Here is a 16,181-nt window from a genome sequence, read left to right on the forward strand (position 1 = left end):
CGGGCTGAGCGCGCCGGGCTGCGAGCGGATCGGCTCCGTGCGGCTGTGGGTGGGGATGTGCTCGGGCTGCGGTCCTAGCGGAGGGCCGTCCCGTCGTGTTTTTGCTGCAGGACGGTTAATATGCGTGGAAACGTGTCTAACTGTGTAAGAGAGGTGAAAAATGTGTCACAGCCTGATTGCTGCAGGTTCTCTGGATGACGTTTTAAAATCAGGTTTCGGCGCTGAAGAATGGTTTCTCGTTGTCTAGAAATGAGATGGGCAGAGAAGTGCAGTGCGGCAGCTTCTTCCAGACTGAGGTGATTTGGGGTTATTCGCACTGAAAGGTTTGCCCAAATGCTGTCCTGGCTGAACCTGCGGTGTAAGCTGCGCCTGCTGGGTCTGCCTGCTGCCCTCGTGCTTCTCTGAGCGCCACAGGGAGCCGTGCGGGAAGGTGAGGGGGGGAATCCAGGAGTTACAGATACCTTCATTCAGGTGCATTGTTTGGCGACAGAATCCACAAGTGTGCGCTGACTCTTTGGCTTTTTGTCTGTCTTTTCTGTTGGTTTTTCCCAGTGATGCCTTCTTGTCAATGACCTGAAATGATGGCAAGATTTTCTTCTGCCCTTGATGTAATGAAGGGATGTACTGTGGCTTTTGTTGTTGCTTTTACTTTTACACGATGTTTTAGATGAGGTTTTTTAATTTTTTCTTTTGTGATGATGTTGCTTTCTGACTGAAGCATTAACTTGAAATTTTCTCCCTGATTATTTCCTTATGTCTTCTACAGGGAGAAGTGTGCTGCATTTGGGACTTGCTTTTTGGTTGAATGCTTAGCAGAAGATACAACGATGGCAGTCGTGTTGCGAATGTTAGGTTAGAAATGCTTATTGTTTAAGTGAAAACAACAAAAACAGAATTTTCTCTTACTGTATTTTTTTTGAAAAGGTGTTATTTGACCAATTTGCCTCTCAGGAGGAAGAAAGAGCAATCATAACATATTTATTGGATAGTCTTCCTTTAGTTACAAGTGGCGATAGTATTATCATCAGATGATATTAAGCCTTTTTTTCTTTATTATTTTCTTTGGTAAATATTGTGGTCTTCAGGGTTGGAGCATTTTGTAGAAAATCTGCAAGTCAGAGTTTGTTCTCTGTAATTTAAAAAAAAAAAAGCAATGGAAAAGATAACATTAGGACTTTCTTGTGTCTTAAATCATGGGAGATCAGAAAGTAACTGTAACTCAATTCTACTTTTTGTTTTACAAAACTGCAATTGCTGTTGAGATCAACTGCTGCTTTTCTCAGGAGCAAACATGCGTACGACTAAATATTGTAATTGCAAGGGGTGTATGCACACAACGTTGAGGAGGTGGATATTGTTACCTTCCTATTTCTCTTCTTAAACATAGATTTATATTTATACTTAACAGAGAATTGCATCTTATACTTTTTTCTCTGTTCTGTTATGTTGTAGAAGTTTGGTATTCATTGCTTCTCATGTTTCATTATAGTTGCCTTACATCATTCTTATAATACTTGCTTAAAGCCTATCTGAGTAACTGCTTCCAACCAGCTGGATGCAGTAGGTGAAATGCTTTAGATGCAGCTCTGGATGCAAAAGGATCGTTCTTGAAAGGGGCTGCCAGCTTTGTCCATTTGGTTAACTTCAGTTCATGTATCCTTGCATCACTACTTCAAGTCATTTACTTCTCTATTGGGTTTGTTTGCAATGCCATGTCCTTAAATAGGATACTTTTTAAGTTTCAAGGCACTCTGTTCTAGGCTTTTAAAAGCAGTCGATACAGTTGGGTGGTTTTTTTTGGTCTCTTTGAGGTCTGTTGAACTTGTATTCCAAATGAGTGAGTTTTCAGGTAATGATCGTGGAGCAAAAGGAACTTTGCAGTGCAGTATAGATTGAGTTTTTTAGAAACCTTTGCATATGTTGATAGCAGTGTTCAGTTTGATGAGCTAGATAGCTGTACTGTAACTTTACTGCTTGCAAAAAAACAGCAGTAACTTTGGATATTCTGATTTGTGTTAGCCAATATAATCACTACAAAGTATGCTGACTGTGAACTTTTCCAGTATATTCTAGTTCCTCTTATATTTCAGAGTTAAGCAATAGCTAGTAAATGCAAAATATTGTTGTTATTGGGTGTAACATCTAAGGAGCTTTCACAGAGGCGGTGGAGCATACTGTAAAGCTGGTGCTGTTAGACTGGGAGTACTGCAGAGATGTTTGGGTTTGGGAGCCCAGTTAATCTCTTAGTGGCAGTTTTCCCACCTGCATTCCGTGTAGGGATGGTTAGATAGAAATGACCCAGGGGCTTTTGTTAAAAAGTGCATTCCAAATTGAGCCTTTTAATAATGGAAAGATGAGTTGTTTGTCTCTGTAGGATATGCACAACAAGGCCTTTCTTTTCTTTTTTTTTTTTTAAATAAAGAAGAATCTATGAGAATGCCTTAATTTGGTGCTTTATTCAGGATGATTGGTAGCACTTATGCAAGCCCTTAAAGTATGTTTTTCTTTGAGTTTCTTTGTTTGTTTTGCTTTGAGGTGGTAGACTGATGCACTGTATAACAGTGTTATATTAAGAGGTTTTCTGAAAGTGGTATTGAAAAGCTATTTCTGGGAGATCATAAATCAGCAATAGGTTCTGATTAAATGTGGCTGGGAAGATTGTACTGTCAGCCTACCTGTAAGCCTAATTTGATTTCAAGACTTTTGAAGGAGTCCTGTGGAGCAAGTAATATCTGTAACCAGATTTATGGAAGCTCAGCAGCTTTAATTACAGAAAAGCCAGCACTGCTAGTGCTGTGCATAAGTTAGCCTCCAGTTTAATGCAGGTATTATGAGAATTCTGTCAGTGTGTCACTTTGTGATATGAACCATTTTCCAATATGGAACATTTATGTTTCCAAGCATATTATCTTTTCTGCTTGTATGCTTGTATCCAGACTGGTGAAGCAAGCTGTAGATTTGAAGAGCGTGGCTAAGAGATGCTTAATAGAGGGTTTCTTTTCTATTCTTCATCTTTGATTCCCCTTGGAAGGCAATAGGACATTTTCTCTCTCAGCCAGTGCTTTCTGATTAAACATGTATACGCTGCGTAGTTTTCATGTCCTTGTTTATATGCTGAGTTTTTCTGTTCTTTTAGCCCTTTCCTAACATGAATTCCTATTGTTTAGTCTGTAACTCAGAGCATTTTCTGTATAAAGTGGAGTTTTGTCCTTTAACATTCTCAGCTCTCTTCTCAGCTCCCTCGCCAGTTTTGTTTGCTACCAAGTTTATACTGCCATTTATGGAAGGTCTTTGTCCAGTCGTGTACAGAAAGGTCTGACGGCTGAAACTTATTGTGGCAAACGCCTGTCATTAAAGATATGGCTGAGTAGCATAGCATAATTGTTCCTTCATTGCAAAAGTATAGGTTTGATTAGCTCGTGTGAGCAGGGTAAAAAATAATCTCTAAAAGGTACAAATACAGAAACTGTTATTGTTGGGTTTGATAAAGCTGGGTATTCCAAGCAAAGATCCAGTGTTGAATTTCAGACTAAAAGAGAAGTCTGGTATGATAGCTAACTGTTAAATTGCCATACTTGTTTTGAAAAAGTACACTTTCTGTGAAGTGAAGTGTAATTATTTTCTATTCATGTGAATTTCCAACTAAGCCATTTTACTTCATGTTACAGTAGAACAAGATATAAACAGATGTGCTCTTTGCAGCTACCTGTCTGCATGCAAGAATCTGTCATATTGACATATTAGCTTTTTGTCGACACCCTCTTATCACCCCCTCTGATCTGTTAATTGAGCTGTTATAATGAGTAGTTTTTGAGCATTTCACTTTAGACTATGTAGGATGTAGGGCTCTTTTTTTATTCTAATTTAAACACCTCTAGGGAAGCTCTCAGGAACAGTTTAGCTGGCAGATGGAGGAAATGGTGACTTGGAAGTGAGATCAGTGACTTCTTTCCCTGGTGCAGCTGAATCTAGAAATCTGAATCTAGGCTGTTTGGTGTGCAGCTGGTGAGAGAACTAACTCAAGTGGTTTTGCCAATAACAGATTGAGGAGTGTTCTCAGAGTCCTTTTTGATACCAGATCTCTGGGTGTGCTGCTGATGGTGAGTAGCTGGGAGTCACTGACCACCATGCTGGATCTGCAAGATTATTTTAATTTATTTTCATATTTTAAGTGAGTTCAGAATTATTTGGTGTTTTATTGCAGAGATATAGTAGGAGTTTTTGAAGTCACTGGAAAATGATTGAGCTTTATGTATTTCAGACTTTGATCAAGTGTTTTTTTGTTTTTTTTTTTGTTTTTTGTACCCAAGTGATTCAGTGGAGAAAATCAGAAAATTAGCAGATCAGTTTGTGGGAATTTCTTGTCTGTATTCTCAATATGGAGTATTTCAATGAAAGGTACGGTAAAAGGCTTGTTTCCTTGAAAGCACCATAAAAAGAGATTTATTTCAGATTTGGGGTACTCTGTAGGTACTTAAAGAATGAGACACGATGCCTGGATTATCTTGTTCTCATTTTCTTTCATAATCTATGGAATCTTTTTCAGAACTTTGAAGCAAAAACCAAACCCTTTCCAGTTTCTGACTTTTCTTTGAACTGGCTCGATTGCTTAACACAGCTACCTAGAATGATAGTACCTTGCCTCAAAATAAAACTTGGCTTGGGTTTTTGAGTTGATGCATCCTTATTTTTTTTAACCTTGAAGTCAGACTATTCCCAAACAAGAACTTTTTGCCTAAGGACTTTCCTTCTGACTTAAGGAAGCTGACTAATTTTCTTGTGTTAATGACTATTTGCATACACTTCAATGGGAGAAACTGTTGTAAAATGGATAATTAGATATTGATAGTATCTACTGATAGTAACTCTGTTTTTAGAATTAGCAGTAATAAGGCATTGATTTTTTGTTTTTTTTTTTAATTTGTAGCGAAGATAGCAAATTATTAGTCTCCTAACTCTGGTGGTGTGTTTTTTTTCTCAAGCACCTCAAAGTAATGTTTAGTGTATTTTCATTGCAAATACTGCCTGAAAAGGATTCTAGGCACGTGTTTCATTGCACGTTACATTATTTTCATGGAAAAATATAAATTCCTTTTTCAAGGTGTGAAGCTGCACCAGAAGCCAGTACGGGTATTGCTCTGCAGTGTCACCGTTATGGTACGGGCTGGGAGGAGGAACAGGCCGTGCACAGCTACTTGGTGACTTGATGGAGGCAGCCATAGCAATGTTAATGCCTTCTGGCTAGACTTGTGGTTAGAAAATGGATATTAATCTTTCACCACTTAAACTCTATGTTACTTCATAAAAAATCCTAGTTTTCTTTGATCTTAATGCTTTGTGTAGTAAGAATACTCAAGTCCTTTTTTTCTACCCTTTTCAAGTAATGGCTACAAAAGCAACATGTCTGTAGCTGTATGGATCTTCTTGTTATGAGGAGAAGCATGTGAGTCCAGAACAAGCCTAGGTAGTAACGATTTAAATACAGCAAAGCCTTCCTCTCACATCTTGAATTAAGACCATGTATTGGCTGAGGTTTCTGAGCTCAAAAAGCTACTTTTAGGCTAAACTCTTGCAGCAGTAAGAGGAACAGAATAAATGTTGTTACTAGGATAATCCTATTATTGCAATGTATGATATTCCAGTGATAAGTATTTAGCTGTGATGACATCCTAGCAGTTTCTATCTAATCTTGTATTTTACTGACACTGTAAAGTTTAATTTGTAGAGCACAAAGAGCAGTAGTCTTGAGTAAGACTTGCATATCACAACAGCAGTGAGGATACAATCAGCTTTTATTTTCTGGCCTTTTCTGTTGAATTGTTGGACAGCGTTAGATTGGATCTGTGTTCCTATCTTCTTTGGTCCACAACAGTTTGAAAGCTTAAACTTAATGTGTTCCATGAAGATCAAGAAATGTAAATGTCCAGGTATTCTCAGTGGCTCTCTTTTTTTTGTCCTACCTTTCAACATAGAGTGAAATATAGGCTCATTTTAAGCAAAAAACAGCTCAGCCCATTTCTAACATTGGAATAATTGGGTGTGGGGAACCTTGAAAAGATTTTTCAACTCTTAACAGGCAGTGTGTCTGACAGCATGCCTGTGATTCAGAGGAATGTTTTAGATTATTGATGACAATTCCAGAATGTGTTGTTTAGCTGAGATCGGAGTGATCTGATGGGGTTCTTAGTTGTCTAGATCTGTCCTAAATATCTTGTACCCCTGTGCTGCTCCTCCACTGTGGTGGTGTCCTGTAGGCGTGCTGGATCTGACCACACTTACATGCCTGTATCTGGGCAGCTCACTTGCTCTTGATATAGCAAGAAGTTCCTTCACCATGAAGTTAACAGGCGTTCAACTTCAGTACTGCTTATAACTTATTAACCTCAGCATATTTATGTTTGCAGTATCAGTGGTTTTCTGTTTCCATTCTTCACTCATGCCTGCAAGTGCTGCAAGTACATGGTTATAATTGCTGAGATTTTAAAACATTGCTAAGTTTGAGTTGAGGCTGTGTATGTACTGATAGTAGGTTGAGTGTAGGAATGGCTGCTGTAAGGAGGCTGCATTCCTTCGGGTGTTTGATGATCAATGATAGATTTCCATAGACTGTGCTGAAGGACATAACATTGATCTCTAGCTGTGCTTTGAAATTTTTAGAAATATAACAAAAATCAAAGGATGCATTCAGCATATAACTAGGATTTTTTTTAAATGGACTTTATCCAGCATCTTCTAATTAGAAGGAAAATTTCTGACTGACACTAAAAAAGAGTTTTTACAAGGCTAATTAAAAATAAAGTTGGGCAGATACTCAGTTCCCAGTGAATCGTCTATCCAGGTACTTGGATTTTAAATAGTACTAATTATCAGCCAAATAGAGGAATGTGTGTGGACAGGTATGAAACCTAACGCACTCTGCATTGCATGGATGTGTCTGAAAACTGAAAGAAGAGACTCTGGGTGCAGTCCCTTGTTGTTGCAGGAAAGAATCGATTCTTAACTGTCTCAAATATAAACATTAATTGGATTGCTGACTGTCTCCTTTCCTCACAGATAGTATTTATTTATTCTGTTTTTTAATGTCTTCTGGCCTCCAGCATGGCTGGCTGTGGTGAGTTCATAGCACGTGGTTTTGTGACATTCTCCTCTAGTGTAAGTAGCTCTTCTGCCCACCTGTTGTCTCCTGCAGCCACATGTGCCATTTCATAGAGACTAATTGCTCTTCAGTCTGTGTTTTGACTAAATGCTCTTTTTCAGTCTCTTCTTCAGCCACCTTATTTTTAGAATGCAGTGGTGCTTTTCATGTAAGTTTTTACCAGTGCAAATGCCATTTTTCTATCTAATGTTTCATCGGGGCTTCACTGAAATGACATTTATGCTTCTCTAGGAAATTTCTCTCATATTAAAGAATGCATTAAGTCAGTACTCCATTATCAGCATCCTCAAGATAATCTTTTTCCTCTCCGTGTGGCACTTCCCATGTTTATGATCCATGGGTGTTAGTTACAGGACTGAAATGAAGCAAAGCTGGTCTCAGGCTCGTAGTTTTAACCCTTTCATTCACTTGCCCCCTCCTTAATCTACTACTTTTTATAATACCTTTTTTTAGTAAGCCTTCTAATTGCCTACAGTTATTTCTGTTAATCTTTGTTTCTACTTTATTTCCTGTGTGATACCACATGTAATTCAATTAGATAAGACCTGCTCCTTTTTTTTTTCCTAAGAAATATTATTTCTTTATTAAATAGATTTGCTTGGCTGTGCTCTCTGTGTTGCACACGTTCTTCTCTCAACTCATTTTCTGTTGACTTTGTTGCCTTTGATTCATGCTTTCCTTTAAAACATGCTGAAAACCCAGACATACGGATATTTTTTCCTTACGTTTAGTTCTGTGCTTGTCTTACTAACATCAAATGATACCGTCATGTATTTTGTACTATACAGAAAAAAATTTCTCTGCTTTGAGGTCGTTTTAATCTCACGAGACAGTTCTAATTTTCTGTAGTTATTGGTTATGCTGTTTTCAGCACTTACATTGTGAATCTTGTTTTTGCTTTGAATGTACTCTTTCAACTTCAATTTCAGATGTGCCCACAGAGTTTTTCTCCTGTTCTTCTATTTATATGGAACACAAAACTTTTGTTAGCAAGTTCTGACTCATGTTACTTTTTGTTGCTCAGTCTGTTTTGTTAAATTATTATTTGTGTATTTTTTTCCTTTTCACGCAGCTGAACTTGTAGTTTTTTCTTTTAAAGGGATCTCCTCCCTTCCAGCCCCTTATCTCTTTGCTTTAGGGAATCTGTGGTGCAGGTAAGTTCCATAAGTATTCTAATGAAGAATCCTTAAGTAAGCTAGACACGTAACTATAAAATAGAAAACATAAAATTGCAATTTTTCATGTATATTATTTTAACTAGTGTATCTATGTAAGGAAATGATGCATCAGGGACAGTGTGATTATCCTCAAGCCCTGGATTGTTGTACTCTGAGGCTGTATCAAAGTTCCTGACCTGGACTGTAAAGGTAAAGCCGCTTGGTCAGAGAAACACAGACTTCTAATGCTCACTGTTAGCTATTCTGTTAATTGGCAGTGCTACTTTTCTTGAATATTCTGAAAATACGAATGTGACTCTTAAGGATTCAGTTGTAATGTCACTGTGTCCTTAAGCTTTTTCCTTACCCCATATTTGGTATCATTGAGAATGTCTGCGAGCTTTCTGCTGTGTTCCCACTGCCTGTGGAAATACAGGCCCTTTTTTTTGTTGTTGTTTCCTCCATGCAATTTTACTTCTCCAAACCTGTTGTCCAGAAAATTTTCAGATAACTTCATCAAGTTCTGGAGTGCTGTATTCGCTTCTTAAGTAGACATTAAATGGTAGGAGTTAAAGATCCTTCAGAATATAGATTTATGGGTGGCAGTCTTTGTCCTGTGTTCACACTTTGCAAAAGAAGATTGTCATACTTGAAACCTTCATTATGTTTACTCCTAGATATTCCATCCCTTGTAAAGAGGGAAATGCTTATGAAGTGTTTCATCCCAGTAGGTTTCCTTGGTGTGTGGCCATTTGCTTCAGTGATTGTGCTATGAGGGAGGAGGTTATGTTTGGCACACAGTGCCAAAGCTTGCATTGCTTCCTTGACAGAACACTCTGCTCCTTAAGAAAATGAAATATCTTTGAAAGCTCTGGGTACCAGGATGGCAGAAATTGATGCTCTGTGTGTGTTATTTCCTTTTTTTTTTCCAGTCAGGGGAAAGGAGGAATTAGCTTTCCATCTCCCTTGTGCTTGGGTCTGAGCAATTAGGCTGCTCTTCTAATGATATGCTTTCAAAAGTGTTCATTAAGAAGCAGCGGGATGCTGATTTTTCTTGGCTTTCCTGTGTTACCAGGCTTTTCAGTTTAGCAATACAGAATCATGCCTAAACAGCTGTTGAATCGGGCTGTTGTATCAGTGAGGCAATTGTCTTCTGCCTTCTCTCTGATGAGAAAGTTGAACAAAGGAATTTACAGAATTAAACTGCAATGCAGGGCACTGCTTAACACTGGATCTTAAACCCATTTAGAAAAGCTGCTGCAGAGCACAGTAGCTCATTTATAAACAATTCAGAAGGACTAACTATAAGAATCGGATAGTGTAATCCTCTGCAAATTGAACTGTCTCTACAGAATGATCTTCAGTTGTGGTTTCTGCAGGAAAATGGTTTGGCTATAACAGAGTTCAAGAAGGTTTGCTGGCTCAGAAGCATGGCTGATAAGATTTGGCCAAATACCAGCTTTTTGATATCAGCTTTTTCTTGTGAGATTTCACTGAATAAACTCCAGTTTGAAAACCATTCCTAGCTCTGTTGAGTATTCAGGCCTGGATGGCTGTTGCATGTGATAATGTGACAGTTTAATGTGTGGTGTGTTCTAGAGCTTGACCTGAAATTAGTGCGTATTAATTGAAAATCTGCTAAACTGAAACAGTTGTACGTAGTAAATAGATACAATTCATGGATAATGGAATTCTCAGTTCATCCAAATGATTCTGAATAATTTTATTATCTACTTATGCTGTTCTTCTGGAACACTTTTTCATCACATCAGCTTTGTCAAGCAGCTTTATACTTACAAATATTTATGTACAGTCATCATGTACTGCATGAATTTACATCTCAGTGCATAAACTGTGTTAATCTCCAGGTATTGAGAACATAGATTAAAATGCTCCTTACTATTTTACTGGTGTTTAAAATGGAGATTTGAGACATTTGACAAAAAGGATGGGTTTTTTTTTTGTTTGTGTTTGCGTATCTCATTACAGCTTCTGAACTCAATGAACTTGCGGGAAGTATCAGCTCAGTTCTAAAATAAGTAAAAAAGCTTACCTTCTGTCATACTGAGCAAATGAATAGTCACAGCTGACCTTGTCCAGATACTCAGATTATTGCTAGCCAGTTAAGCAGAGGCTTTGCTGGAAAACTAAGTGAAGGAATTTAAATTAGTTTGAAGTTTTAGTTGGGCACTGAATTGTCAGAGTTGAATAAAGGTTTTAAATTGACAAAATCCTGCCAAATCTTGCTGCCATTGCTTTTCAAGTATGATAACAGAGTATCTGGAGACAGTGCATAAGGATTCCCATGCCATAGCAGGAATTTTTCCTTATGCATAATCTATGCAAGTGCATGATGGATAGAATATGTCCAGTTCTTCTCGGTCTGTTCCATAGATCATTACTGTTTTGTTTGTTCCTGTCCCTCTGGAATTACTCATTCATCAGTACAAAGATGGTCTTCGACAGAAAACTAGATTCAGATTGTTTAAGCCAAAACTAAAGACAGTTTTCTGTTTATCTCAGGATTTTGTGCAAAAGAACTGCTCATGTCTTTTTATGCTACAACCATGGGTCTTTTTTGTGATCTTGCCTTGCATATCATAACGAGATGTGTGTTTAGTACTCCAATAAATACACTAGACATGGTATATAGTATTTGCAGTTGTGGTGATGAAATAAGGCTATTGCTTTTATAAATCTCACTATTCAGGAATACGTATGAATAATTCAGTCGGGAGCCTAAGATCTTCATATATTGCCACCTGCTCATTATTCAGAATTCTCGTTACAGGCTGCTGTTGCCCTAGCAACATTCTGAAAATTAGTACTGCATCTATGAAAAAGCTTTTGTTTATCTAGGAAAGCCCACTATCCAATCTGTAATATTGCAGGGTGCTTCTCAAGTGGATACTCTAGACCCCAGCCCTGGTTGTTTAAAAAAATAATCTCCCCTTATGTGGCATTAATTGAAGATTGTTTATGCTGTTTTTTTAACATAGATATTAAATATGGTGATTTAAGTTAGTCTCCTTAGTGTCTGATAATGCCACTGCATGATTCAATTGACTAGGGATGCTTTCCTTTATAGGTATGCAAGAAAGTAACAGTCCTGTGTTGACTGCTGGTTCTTCCCGGAGTCCTTCACTCCCTCTTCTCTCCTGCTTTTTCTTCCCTCTGTCTCTTGACTTTTACATGTGAAGTCAGAGATTGTTTAACCTTGAGTGCTCTGCAACGTAATAAGATAAATTTTTGCTCATGAACTTAACAGTAGCTGAATGTGGAGCATGGAGCAAGAGGTGGTGGTGTTTATAGTACAATCTGTGAAACTGCTGTTGTTGTGACTAAAGGAATTTATCTCAACTTGCTTTTGCTGTTTCAAGTGAAATATACTCGCTTTTCACAAGATATACCCACAGAATCTCCTTCTGGAGCAAATGAAGGGGCAGAGCTGAGATATTTTATGGTTTTGTTTTTGTTTTTCTTGAAGGGAGAGAAATAAATTGAAACAATATTAGAAATACCCAACTTTCCAAATCCTCTCCTTGGCACAAAGCAAATGAAAGCTGCCATCTTTCCCCCAGCTTTTACTTGCAGTTCAGATCTTTGTTGCATGTTGTATTGGACTTATTTGGTTCAACTCCTCAGTTGCTCATTCGGTTCTGAATCTGCAGAAAGGAATCTGTATCTTCTCTGAAAGGAATTTTCACTCTTGATTTATCTGACCTATTGATTTGCACATTCTAAGATCTGACAGTAAAGAGGACTTGTACTAAATTAGCACTTCAGAAAAGTAGGTATTTGCTGTGACATAAAGGCCTCAGTTTAAACTAACACATTTCATAGTGTTTTCCCTCTGAAGCACTTAAGGGGTGGAAGCTGATGAGAAGTAAGCTGCTTTTCCTCGTCTTAGCTGCAGCCTCCCCTTTCCTAGCGTTCGGCACCTGGCACTGAATCTCTGTTTCTGTGTTCATAGGTGTTTAGAATTCTTTGGGGGCGAAAACACAATAACTTAACCCGAGCTTTCCAAACATCTTTGGTTTTTTGCAGATACGAGAGCGGGCTTATGGTTTGGTTTTTGATGTTTCAAGGATAAATGCTGTTATTTGGGAACTTCTGCTTCAGCTCTCCCTTTGTGGAAAAAAACAATGATTTAGAATTAGCAGCTTCCCACAGATCTCTATTTTTACTTCTTCAGTCTTCACAACACTGCTAGTCACTGTATCTTTTCAGTAGAAAAGGTAAATCCATAGTTTTATTAGTAGCTTGATAATGGTTTCCCTGCCTGTACTCACTCTCCTCAATATTTCCCCTCCTCCACACACACCATCAGCAATGCAATATGTTGGGTAGACATTTTTGTAGAGCAAGCATGAAGTCTGTGAAAGGGTTATATCCTTTTTTAGAAGTAACACAATGAATGAGAATGTCCAGTAATGGGAAAAGCCGGGGGCAACATGAAGGATTAAGTAATACACAGCAGCTGTGTACCCCACATTGCATATATAAAGACCTCATTTTCCTTTTCATTCATTCTTCCTGCTAAAAGCAAACCTCTTTTAGTTAAAGCACTGCAGTTCGTTAGCCATGTGTCTCTTCCTCCAGGAGTTTGCTCCTTTCCTTTTCTGTCCTGAAAATGTAAAGGCATAGAGATCTTACCATGAGTGTTTTGGGGGAAAGCGGAGGTAGAGTCCTTTGCATTATGTGCAAAATTGAATTATGTAATTTTTTGTGAGTATACAAATAAAAACCAGAAATTAATAATAATTTCCCCTGACAATAGCACAGCTATCCTAGAGAGTATTTTTTGTCAGGAGAATGATTCTGAAGTGGCTCTTTGTGTAGTGTATCTTTTGCTCTTGGGCAAGCCTGGAGACTCATTCCTTCTTCAGCAAGTATGTGATTGCTTTCTAGTCAGCCTTTCATTTATCTCTCAAATATCTCTCCTGTGTGTTTGATGTGTGGTATTGCTTTGAAATTTAAATTGAATTGAAACTTTATATTCGCATATCTCTTTCTGTGCTTATTCTGTTAGATAGTTTTCTGCAAATGTAATTACGTGTGTTTTACAACAGATAAAGTTTCATGAGCATGCTCCGAGTTGAAGATCAGCTAAGTTAAGGTTCTGATGTTTCTGTAAACTAGCCCTGTGTTCCAGTACCTCTTTTTCTGGATGCAAGTTGTTACTCACTCTCTAAGTGTATTGCTTCAATATCTTTTCTTGTTTGAGAGAAACATTAACACATTCACTTCAAATTATTTTCCCACTTCACATTAATGATTTATTTCTGTGTTCTTTTACATGCAGTTGTATTTGGCATAATCTCTATAAGAGACATTCATAGAGCTGTAGACACAACATCAAATGAGCATCTATACAGTACATTTCTTAGGCAGGACTATTTTGGGTAGCTATTGTTCCTTCTCCAAATCCTCATTTATTTTTAATATGAAGCAGAGATGCCCTGAAGACTATTTCAATACCAAGCTAAAAATTATTTCTCATCTTTTAAGGGCAACTTAAGTTGTTGTAGGCATTTCTCATTTTCTTGTGGTTTCAACGTAATGTTTGTAAAGGAATCTCTCTGAAGGGATTAAAAATGTCGTCCATTGGCAGTTATAATAACGTTGTAACACCTGTGTTTTGGCATCTTCCACCATAGACTGCGTCTCTATTTTTCTTTTTTCTATTTTTCCACTCTCTTTCCTCCTTTCCCACACTTCAGCAGCCTTATCCAATCTCTGTATGGAACAGCGACTGCAAGGGGGAGTGCAACCTGGAAGGAAGCTGAACAAGAAGGGATTCAAATTCACTCTTCTACAACAATGAATTAGAAAAGATCCTGAATATTAAGCTAATATTTTACTCCTACTTAATATAGTTTATGCCTCTTTTCACTCATTTTGAAATTTTAAGAAACAAAACGTATTTTTTAATTGCCATTCCTATTAGTTTGTTTTCATTACAACACGCAAAAGAGACACCTTTTAGTAGGTTACATCTAATGGAAACTCACTACAGACAGTTTTGGGGAATACTGTATTAATAGTCACATTGTGTTGATGCTTTCATATGTCATATGAGTATGTTAGTATTAGTCTGTGAGAAATTTAATGGCATTTCTGTTGTTGTTTGCTGTTGGGTTTTGTGTGTTTTTTGTTTTGTTCTCTAAATCTTCCTTCTACATCTTGTGTGAGTAGGCCATCATGGTAGTTCACAGTGTCTGTGACTCTTGTTCTGGGGGGAGATGGAAAATGCCTGCTATTGGGAGCTTCTTGGATTACCAAACTCCTTTTGTAATGTGTAGTATCCGTGGCCCTAGGCAGAGTCGTTCTGGCCTGTGAACTTGGAGTCTGCTGCTTCCATTGTCTTCTGTTGAAACTTGTGTCTCTTGCAGAGACCCTTTTTATTTCCTGTTCTTATATCTATAAATACTAAAGGAAAAATGTGAACTTACATATTCCAAGTGTATAATTTAATTCTGTATTAAAATTGGGAGCTGCCATGTTCAGTTTGGATGCCTGTCTTCCGAATATTTGTATCTTTCTGAAGGTTTGTATCTTTTAAGAGAGCTGCTGTTTGAAGGATATCTGTTGAAAATAGTAATGCTTTGGCTTATTTACTTAAATTACCTTTATCAAATTATTGTTGAAAAATATCAGTCCTGATATTTTGAAGTCGATGTTATGTGTTGAAACATAAGAGGGATAGAAAGTGAGGGGCTGGGGTTTGTTTTAAACAGGAGATGGCTTGAAGTTGGTGTGTGATATGGGTACAGAGCTGTGTACACCTCTGCAGTGGAGCTCCCAGAGTAGAAGCAGTGTAAGAGCCAGGAGGGGGCATGTGCTGTCAGTTTGGTCTCTGAACGATGTTTGCTAAGCCAGCCAAATCTTCGTCAGCATAGTTGTATCTATTGAGATTTTGCTGGTACAGCAATGTCATGTGAGAAGGGCATTCATTTCACCTCACAGGCCAATAGAACAATGTTAGCAAAATTAAAGGCAACTTAGTTGCCTTTCATAAGCATTTCTAGTAGTTTTTTCCTCTTGAGACAAGCATGCTGTTCGGCCATTCAGCGCTTATTTTCCACTAGCCTAATGCTTTTCTATTTCTGAAGTGTATGGCTTTTGAGAGGTTAATTCTATAATGTTCAGGCTAAAATGGCTTTTGTCTGCTACTCTAAGCTGACCTTTGCAGTTGTTTTCCTGTGAGACAATGATAGCAAAAACAGTTTCAGTTTTGGCTGAAGCTTTCAAGCTTCAGGCTTGAAGGCTGTTTCAAAAAATGTTTCTTTCCCTCTGTCTCCCTCTTCAGCCCAAAAGTAAAGGTGGGAGCAGAACAGTTCCTGATGTTGTTACAAATTTAACTAACTGGGATAAGCTGCTTAATATTACTGCTCCCATGAGAATGGACCAGCCACTGAGTTGTTTTGTAGCACGTTTTCATCCAACATAGATTGTTCAAAGATAGAATTGTAATTTTGTAAGGAGCTCTAAACACAGGGATTGAACTTTTGTCAGGCAGTATCATGGTATGCCATCTCCTTCTTTTTCAAAAATGATTTTGATGGTCAGAATTACTTCTATTAAAAATGCATGTTTTCACACCATGCAAAAACACCTGAAGCCTGCTGGATTTATCAGCTGCTTGGGAGAACCTTTTTGTTGCCTTATGTTGTAGTGGTGCTTGAATTATGAGGACTGTTTCCCACGCCATGAGGACCCCAGACAAAATTGTTTACGTCCTTGGATGTACTTTGCTTGATTGTATCCTAAAAGTGCAAAGTGAAGTCCAAGAAGAGAACTAATAAGAGAACAGCAGTGCTGCATGCAGAGTGATCCCACTCTGGCTGACTCTGCTGAGGATCCAG

General features: G+C 38.0%; 1 protein-coding gene across 14 annotated transcripts in view; it reads left to right on the top strand.

Annotated features, from left to right (window-relative positions):
• Positions 1–51: 51 nt before the first annotated feature.
• The window catches only part of R3HDM1 (R3H domain containing 1), a 64,777-nt gene continuing 48,647 nt past the window's right edge, over positions 52–16,181 (top strand). For 4 of the 14 annotated variants that reach the window (XM_031554265.1, XM_031554266.1, XM_031554264.1 and 1 more), the window contains exons 1-2: positions 58–296; positions 767–852. The gene's annotated coding sequence lies outside the window, so the exon portion shown is untranslated. Of the gene's footprint in view, positions 297–766; positions 853–16,181 lie in introns of those variants that run through there. The other 10 variants (XM_010714037.2, XM_010714032.2, XM_010714041.2 and 7 more) reach the window with 6 other exon arrangements.

This window comes from Meleagris gallopavo, chromosome 7, assembly GCF_000146605.3.
Source record: "Meleagris gallopavo isolate NT-WF06-2002-E0010 breed Aviagen turkey brand Nicholas breeding stock chromosome 7, Turkey_5.1, whole genome shotgun sequence".
Classification (NCBI taxonomy): domain Eukaryota; kingdom Metazoa; phylum Chordata; class Aves; order Galliformes; family Phasianidae; genus Meleagris; species Meleagris gallopavo.